The sequence below is a fragment of the Catharus ustulatus genome, unplaced genomic scaffold (assembly GCF_009819885.2).
Source record: "Catharus ustulatus isolate bCatUst1 unplaced genomic scaffold, bCatUst1.pri.v2 scaffold_85_arrow_ctg1, whole genome shotgun sequence".
Classification (NCBI taxonomy): domain Eukaryota; kingdom Metazoa; phylum Chordata; class Aves; order Passeriformes; family Turdidae; genus Catharus; species Catharus ustulatus.
The window spans coordinates 136,836-144,556 of record NW_024879550.1 but is presented as its reverse complement, the minus strand read 5'-3'; the positions used below and the strand labels follow the sequence as shown (position 1 = coordinate 144,556).

At 42.2% G+C, this 7,721-nt stretch overlaps 1 long non-coding RNA gene across 1 annotated transcript; it reads left to right on the top strand.

Annotated features, from left to right (window-relative positions):
• Positions 1-244: 244 nt before the first annotated feature.
• On the top strand, positions 245-1,757 carry LOC117011534. Its single transcript, XR_004421005.1, has 2 exons — positions 245-608; positions 968-1,757. It is a non-coding gene; the product is annotated as an uncharacterized LOC117011534 (long non-coding RNA).
• Positions 1,758-7,721: the final 5,964 nt, after the last annotated feature.

Genomic DNA, 7,721 nt, shown 5'->3' with positions numbered 1-7,721 from the left:
CTCCATGAAGCCAGCCAGAAAATTTTTGCATTTGAATGGGAGAATCCCAAAAGTAGATGTAAAACTCAGCTCACATGGTGTGTACTACCCCAGGAGTTCAAGAACTCCCCTACCATATTTGGAGAACAGCTGACAAAGGATTTGAAGTCTTGGGAACTCCCACCAAGAGAAGGACAACTACTCCAGTACGTGGATGACCTCTTAGTAGCCACCTGGACCCAGGAGGAATGTGTGGATTGGATGGTAAGCCTCCTAAACTTTTGGGCCTGCAGGGGTATCGGGTATCCCAAAAGAAAGCCCAGATGGTGAAACAAACAGTTATTTACCTGGGCTATGAAGTGAGTGCTGGACAAAGGACCTTGGGGCAAGCCTGCAAGGAAGCAATATGCCAAACCCCAAAACCCCAGACAGTAAGAGAACTGAGAACCTTTCTAGGCATGATGGGGTGGTGCAGACTGTGGATTTATAACTGTGGATTGTTCATTAAAACCCTGTGTGCCTTAATCATGGAAGGGAGCAGGGATCTTCAGTGGACAACAGAAGCAACACAAGCCTTTGACCAACTAAAGAAGGCTCTTATGTCAGCTCCAGCCCTGGGATTTTCAGATGTGAGTAAGCCATTTTTTCTGTTTTTCTCTAGAAAAACAAGGGATTGCTCTGGGAGTACTAGCACAAGACCTGGGGCCGTACCAGAGGGCAGTTGCCAACCTCTCCAAACAGCTGGATACGGCAGCCAAGGGGTGGCCAGGGTGCCTCAGAGCTGTTGCAGCAGTAGCAGTGAACATCCAAGAGGCATACAAGTTCACCCTAGACCAGAAGATGACCATGCTAGTATCCCACACAGTGTCTGCAGTCCTGGAAGCAAAAGGGGGACATTGGCTTTCCCCACAAAGATTTCTAAAGTACCAGGCCATACTGGTAGAACAAAATGATGTTGAAACTGTGGTAACTAACATTGTGAACCCAGCTTCTTTCCTCAGCGGGAGTGAGGGAGAACCAGTGATCCACGACTGCCTGGAGACCACTGAAGCCACCTACTCCAGTGCCTGGATCTGAAGAACACCCCTCTTGAAGACGCTGAGACCTGGTTCACCGATCATCAGCAGAAAAGGACATGCTGGGTATGTGGTTACCACATGCAGACCATTGCCAACAAACACCTCTGTGCAAAAAGCTGAAATAATTGCCTAACCCAGACCTTAGAGCTGGCAAAAGAAAAGAAATCAACATTTATATAGACTCAAGGTATGCATTTAGAATGGTCTATACACACAAAACTTTTTGAGGAAAAAAAAAAAGACTGCTGAACTCACAAGGGAAGACACCAAAAAGTGAGCTCAGAATTAGAACAAGGAAATATGCTGGTGGACAGAGAGGCAAAAGACGCAGCCAAAGGTGAGGTACCCAATGAAATGGTCGAAGCAACACTAATTCCAGATAGAAAGATCTCTATTGAAGGTAAGCCAGTATATAACAAAAAAGATAAGAAACTTATTAAAGAAGAGGAAGCAATTTATAACCAAGAGAGGTGAGCTGTAACAAAAAAGGAAAATTGTAGTACCTTTCTACTTGTTGTGGTCATTAGTGCTAAAAGAATATGAGAAAACACATTAAGATATAGATGCCCTATGCAATTATTTAAAAGATAGAATTCTAGCTAGAAAATTATAAGGCACAGTAGCACAAGTATCTCGTCAGTGTGGTTTTGCCTCCAAACTAATCCTAAAAACTTTCCAAAGCCTAAAGTTGGACAAATTGGGAAAGATTGTGAATCTGAGCAGCAATGACAAATTGATTTTATGAAATTGCCCAGGAAAGGGGGGTAATGCTACCTATTAGTGTTAACAGATACCTTTTCAAGATGGCCAGAAGCCTTCCCTACCCAGACAGCTAAGGCATGAAAAGCGACCAAAGCACTGTTACAAGAAATAATACCATGCTTTAGAGTCCCAGTCACTATATCTTCCAATAGAGGGCCACATTTTACATGGTGGCCCTAAATAAACAACTTAAAGAAATTGGAAGATATGTGACTGGAGCCCAAAGCAGATAATTAGATGAGAAGGTACATGATGTACAACCTAGGAATTAAGTATATGTTAAGTCTTTTGCAGAGAAAGCATTAGAACCACAGTGAGAAGGACTATTCCAGTCCTCGCCACCTTCACAGCAGTCAAGATCAAAGAACAGAAAGCTTGAATCCATCACCCCTAAGTGAAGAAAGCTCCTGAAGAAATTTAGAAGATTGCACCAGACGACGGAGACCTGAAGCTGAAATTCACCAAGAACAACGAGTAATGGACTTAAGTTACCATGGACATAATGTGAACAGTTGTGACCCTTGTGGTCATTACTATACAATCCCTACTCTCGTAGGGCTTTTAGCAAAATGTTAAGGGTCACAAATGCAAGTATGTGAGAAGGAAAAAATGTTTAAGGTATGTAAATTTGCATTTGTAAAAATGAGTTCCATGAAGCTCACCATCCATCTATGGAACTCATCCAAGCTGGTCCTAGATGCTGTGACAAATGCTTGACCACGTGTCCTAAATTTAAACTTAAAATTAAAGGGTGTGCAGCAAAAGGTTTAATCTTAACATCACTGAATTGAGTTTGACAAATCAAAGCCAAACAACTCCACCAGTGTTAAAGAAGATTGTAACAATGTAAACTCTGATTATTTCAAGAGAAAAAGAACAAAAATTGAGTGAGAAATGAGAATGCAAGTAAGTGCTTCTGCCATTTGGCCAGAATGTGCCCCATTTCTCAAAACTCTTTTTATGGATTGTACTGATTAGACTGCTTGGCTTCAAAGCTGTAGGCCTTCTAGTTTTAAGAAAAAGAGAAACTTCACTGAGATATTAAGAATGAAATTGAGAGTTTTTAATACAATAGATTCAAAAGTGTTAATGAACAAATTGGCTGTGATGGAAAATGATTTGGTTATATTATAGCAACCTTTGCAATATTTTTTTTGTTAGCATTAAGAAACAATTATTAAAATTAACCAGAATATTACCAGAATAGGAAAATATAGAGGAGCCAGACCAAGAAGTAATAATTAAAGCACTAAGCACAGCTAGTGTGAACATTTCTCTAGCTCTTAAATGTACTCAAGCACAAATGAAGATGCAGTCATTTGCTGCCACAGTTATCAAAGAAGGTAAGAATAGAGCATTCTCTAATAAAATTTGCAATATTGTTTGGAATAATGTCTCTGAAATGAAAAAAGAGCTTCAATCTTGGTAGGTCTTGGTCAATTTTACTTATGACACTGTAACAAATATGATAGCAGCCTTCAATTTAACTATACACAATGCATCTGTGAACTTGATACATCCAATAGAGCGCTGTTTTAAGACTAATTCATGAAGGGACTGTATTGTACGCTTCTGAACATAGAATGTTCAAGGCATGAGAAATTAAGGGAAAATAGCAAACCATTAACCTAGAGCCCTGTTCTATGAAGAAACAATTGAGATATATATGTGAAAGAACTTTAGAATATGACAAAATATTTGCCAGAACACAAAACAAAGCATTTGCCACTTTGAAAAGCATCTAACCAACTGAACAACTTCACTAGTGTATATAAGACAAGGTTGTGTTTGTCTCTGAAGAGCATGTCCTACCATAATGATAGACAATCAAATCATATCAAGGGAACCCTGATTGCTCGGCTACTAAAACATCAGAAATTAAGGAAATTTTAATGCAGGAAAAAGACTTTGACATGATATATCATGACGCAAAGACCATACAACAGGATTTTATTCCAAAACACCTGTCTCATCATTGGTGGGATGTGCTAATTGGATGGTCACCAACCACGAGTTTACTTGTTTAGAACTGGAGGATATCATTACAAGTAGCAAACTCAGCACAGCTATTGAAAGCGTATAGTTTGGTCTTAAAAGAAATGCCACCACGTATCTTGAATAGAAGAAGAGAAATCCCCATATTGAGTAAAAGAATTCACTCATTTCAAAGGAGAAGTGGGGATTGAAACACTAATTTTAAAGAAATTAGGATTTTAGTTAAAAGTTAAAAGAAACTGGGTTTGAGATAGTTACCTGAAACTTAAATAATTGATTGCCTGTCAGTTTTTGTTTGTTCAGCTGTGCTTGCAATGGGAAAGGATAAAACTAGTAGTTAGGTCCAAAGAACATGAACAATTGCAACCAGAAACTCATTCTTTGCAAAACTGGAGTTGCCCCAAAAACCATTTGTATTGTCGTTAATAGAAAAGGTCAGGGCGAGGAAGACTCACCTTACTTCCTCCTTTTAAGACCCCTCTCCACAAAAACGAGCCCAGACTTAATTCAAGAAGCCAACCACTCATGCTTAATAGCCATTCCAGCTAATTACCATAGGAAACAAGGGATGGGAGGGACTGGTATTATGAATATGTATTTGTTTGAACCTTTTGTCAATAAATAGACTCTGTGAACGCCTGTAATTTTGCAGTGCGTATTAGGGGGCTACCCCACGCTGCTGCCCAGCGCTGAATAAACATACCCTTTCTAACTTTAAATTGTTAGAGAGTCTTTTGTCCGTCACAGTTGAGTATCGGTATTAGACCAATACTCATATTTTGGTAAATCATGTTGAATTTCTTGAATGGTTCATTTTCAGAACTGACTCCACCGATCATAAGGCATTTTTCAAACAGTACAAGGGCAAAGCTAAAGGAGAATCCTTTAGTGTTGATTAGAAATCCGGAAACAAGTCAGATTGAAGGGCCTTTCAAATTAATTACTTGGGGGAAGAGTTTTGCTTGTGTCTCCACAGGGAGAGGGCCGAAGTGGGTGCCAGCAAAAAACGTGAAACCGTATCGGGCTCAAACGCAAGCAGATACCGTCCCTGGACGTGGAGAGGAGAGCTCACGGACAGAATCAGAAGCAGAGATTGTAAACTCCTCTTCGGACAACACATAAAGAGCTCAAGGACTGAAACTGAAAATGTTCATTCCAATGGTTTTATGTCTAATAATTTTGTCTATTGCGTTAATCAATGGGGCTGATTTACCTATGATGCAACCAAGGGAGAATGTTTGGGAGAATTTGGCTCATGTGGCACGTTTAGATACCATATGTTTAACACATTCCAAGCCGAAGAAGCCATTTACAACATGCTTGGTGGGATTGCCGGTGAAAGAATGGCCAATTCCAAAAAACATTCCTCCAAAGGTGTGGCAGGCTGTGTCAACATCTGTGGACGGATGGCATGTGTGGGTTCAATTTCTTCCAATAGCTCCTTTTCAAGCTCAAGAATTAGAAATTCTGGGGTCAACAATGACGGACTTTTGCATAGATTTTAGCTTTCAGGGAATGGCAGAAAATAGAACATTAGATGTCACTCCAAATCATGATGTATATAAAAACGCTTCTTTTTGGTGTAATTATACTAAGGTATCAAACAAACCATCCTTCCGAGTTCCTGCACAATTGCCACGCTGGACATTTTTCATATGTGGGGACAGAATTTGGCCGGGTATCCCTGCAAACATAAAGGGAGGTCCATGCAGCATTGGGAGACTTTCATTATTAACACCAGATTGGAAAATTTTGAAAAAGTTAAAAAATAGGGAGAAGAGAGCAATCCAACAATATGATCTGGATTATGATGATAATGTCTACACATGGAACAAGGCGTGGAGAATAGCGGCAGCGATATTCTCACCCCAGATAACTTTGGGGGCGGCCTTGACACAATTGGATCATATAGGTTGTTGGCTCAGCAAACATTCTAAAGCAGTTTCACTTGCACTGAGTGACTTGTTAACGGATGTCGACAGTGTAAGGAGAGCCACTCTTCAAAACAGAGTGGCAATTGATTATTTATTGCTGACTCATGGACGTCGATGTGAAAAATTTGAAGGAATGTGCTGCATGAACTTGTCTGATAATTCCAAGTCAATTCATGAAGATATAAAACAGTTACAGGAAGGTGTGACAAAACTTGGAGAAGTTACTGGACCGTTGTTGGATGGTGTGTTTGATTTTTTTAGCTTTTCACCGTTGTGGAGGGAACTTTTAGAAATAGGATTGTATGTATTAATAGGACTTGTAATTCTTCTGTTTTGCCACGCGTTATTCAATACATACGGCAGGCTATAGACAGGGCAACCAAAGAGGTTCTTTTAGTGCAAACAGAGGGGGGAGATGTGGGAACCCAAGATATTCCCCTGGCTTCCCTGGAGTCTGGACAGGGGGCTCAGAAGCCTTGGCAAGGTGCCCAAAATTCCTGTGAGTTCGATCTAAGTCCCTGGGAGAAATTACCATCTTTATATACAGAGTCACGAAAATAAGTAGAGTGTAAATTGGTGTATTAAAAGGTAGAAAAGTGAAGTTTTAAAGATTGTTTATATTAGGGGTCTGAACACAAGATGGAGGATTTGTGGTGTAGTAAGAATTTCTTTCATCTTCTTCATGGCATCCATCTTCTGGGTTACGATGCCAATCCAGGATTGGTTAAGGGAAAACTGGACAATGTAATGTAGGTGTCATGTATTGGGAATTAATTGTAAATAAAGTATACGTAATTTAGAGTATAAAAGATAACGCAAGCCCCGGAGGGCGGGAGAAGAGCTTAGAACGAGTTGCAGAGTGGATCGCTGTAAGGTAGAAAGAAAATTCCTTAGATAAGAAAGAATAAACAACCTTGGAAACCTCAGAACACCAGCTTTTGAGTCTTCTTTCATGCCCTGCTGCGCCCTGGCTGCAAGACAAGAAATCTCAGACTACCTTTTATGTGCTGGTGAGTGATCTCTGACCATAAAAGAGGTCGCCGCCGGTCACATGAGGAGGAAAGACCCAGCCTGGGCCGGGCAGGCTGCCGGAAATTGAGCCAGAGCTCGGACCTGGTGGTCCATGAGCAGCTCTGTGATGGGGAGAAACCCACAAGTGCTCTGAGTGTGGCATGAGCTTCAGATGGAGATCCCTCCTGATCTGCCACCAGTGGATTCACACTGGGGAGAGGCCCTACGAGTGTGGGGAGTGTGGGAAGAGGTTTCAAACCAGCAGCAATCTCCTCCACCACGAACGCACACACACAGAGGAGAGACCCTTCCGCTACCCGAATGCAAGAAGGGCTTCAGGTGAAACTCCGACCTCATCAGACACCGGCGCCTCCACACCGGGGAAAAGCCCCACGAGTGTGAGGAGTGTGGGAAGAGCTTCAGCCGGAGCTCCCACCTGATAAACCACCAGAGGACCCACACTGGGGAGAGGCCCTACAGGTGTGAGGAGTGTGGGAAGAGCTTCACAGTGTGTGATAAATTGATCTGCCACCAGAACATCCACACTGGGGAAAGGCCATATGAGTGTGAGGACTGTGAGAAGGGCTTCAGGGACCACTCCAGCCTAATTTGCCACCAAAGGATCCACACTGGGGAGAGGCCCTTTGAGTGTTCTAAGTGTGGGAAGAGGTTTACCAGCAGCTCTGAACTCATTCAGCACTACCAGACACACACGGAGGAGAGGCCCTGTGAGTGTCCTGACTGTGGGAAGGGCTTCAGGCAATACTCCCACCTCATCAGCCACCGGCACATCCACACCGGAGAGAGGCCCCACGAGTGTGGGGAGTGTGGGAAGAGCTTCAGCCAGAGCTCCCACCTGAATCAGGACCAGAGAACCCACACTGGGAACAGACCCCATGGGTGTGAGAAGTATGGGAAGAGCTTTAGCAGGAGCTCCCACCTGATCCACCACCAGCAGATC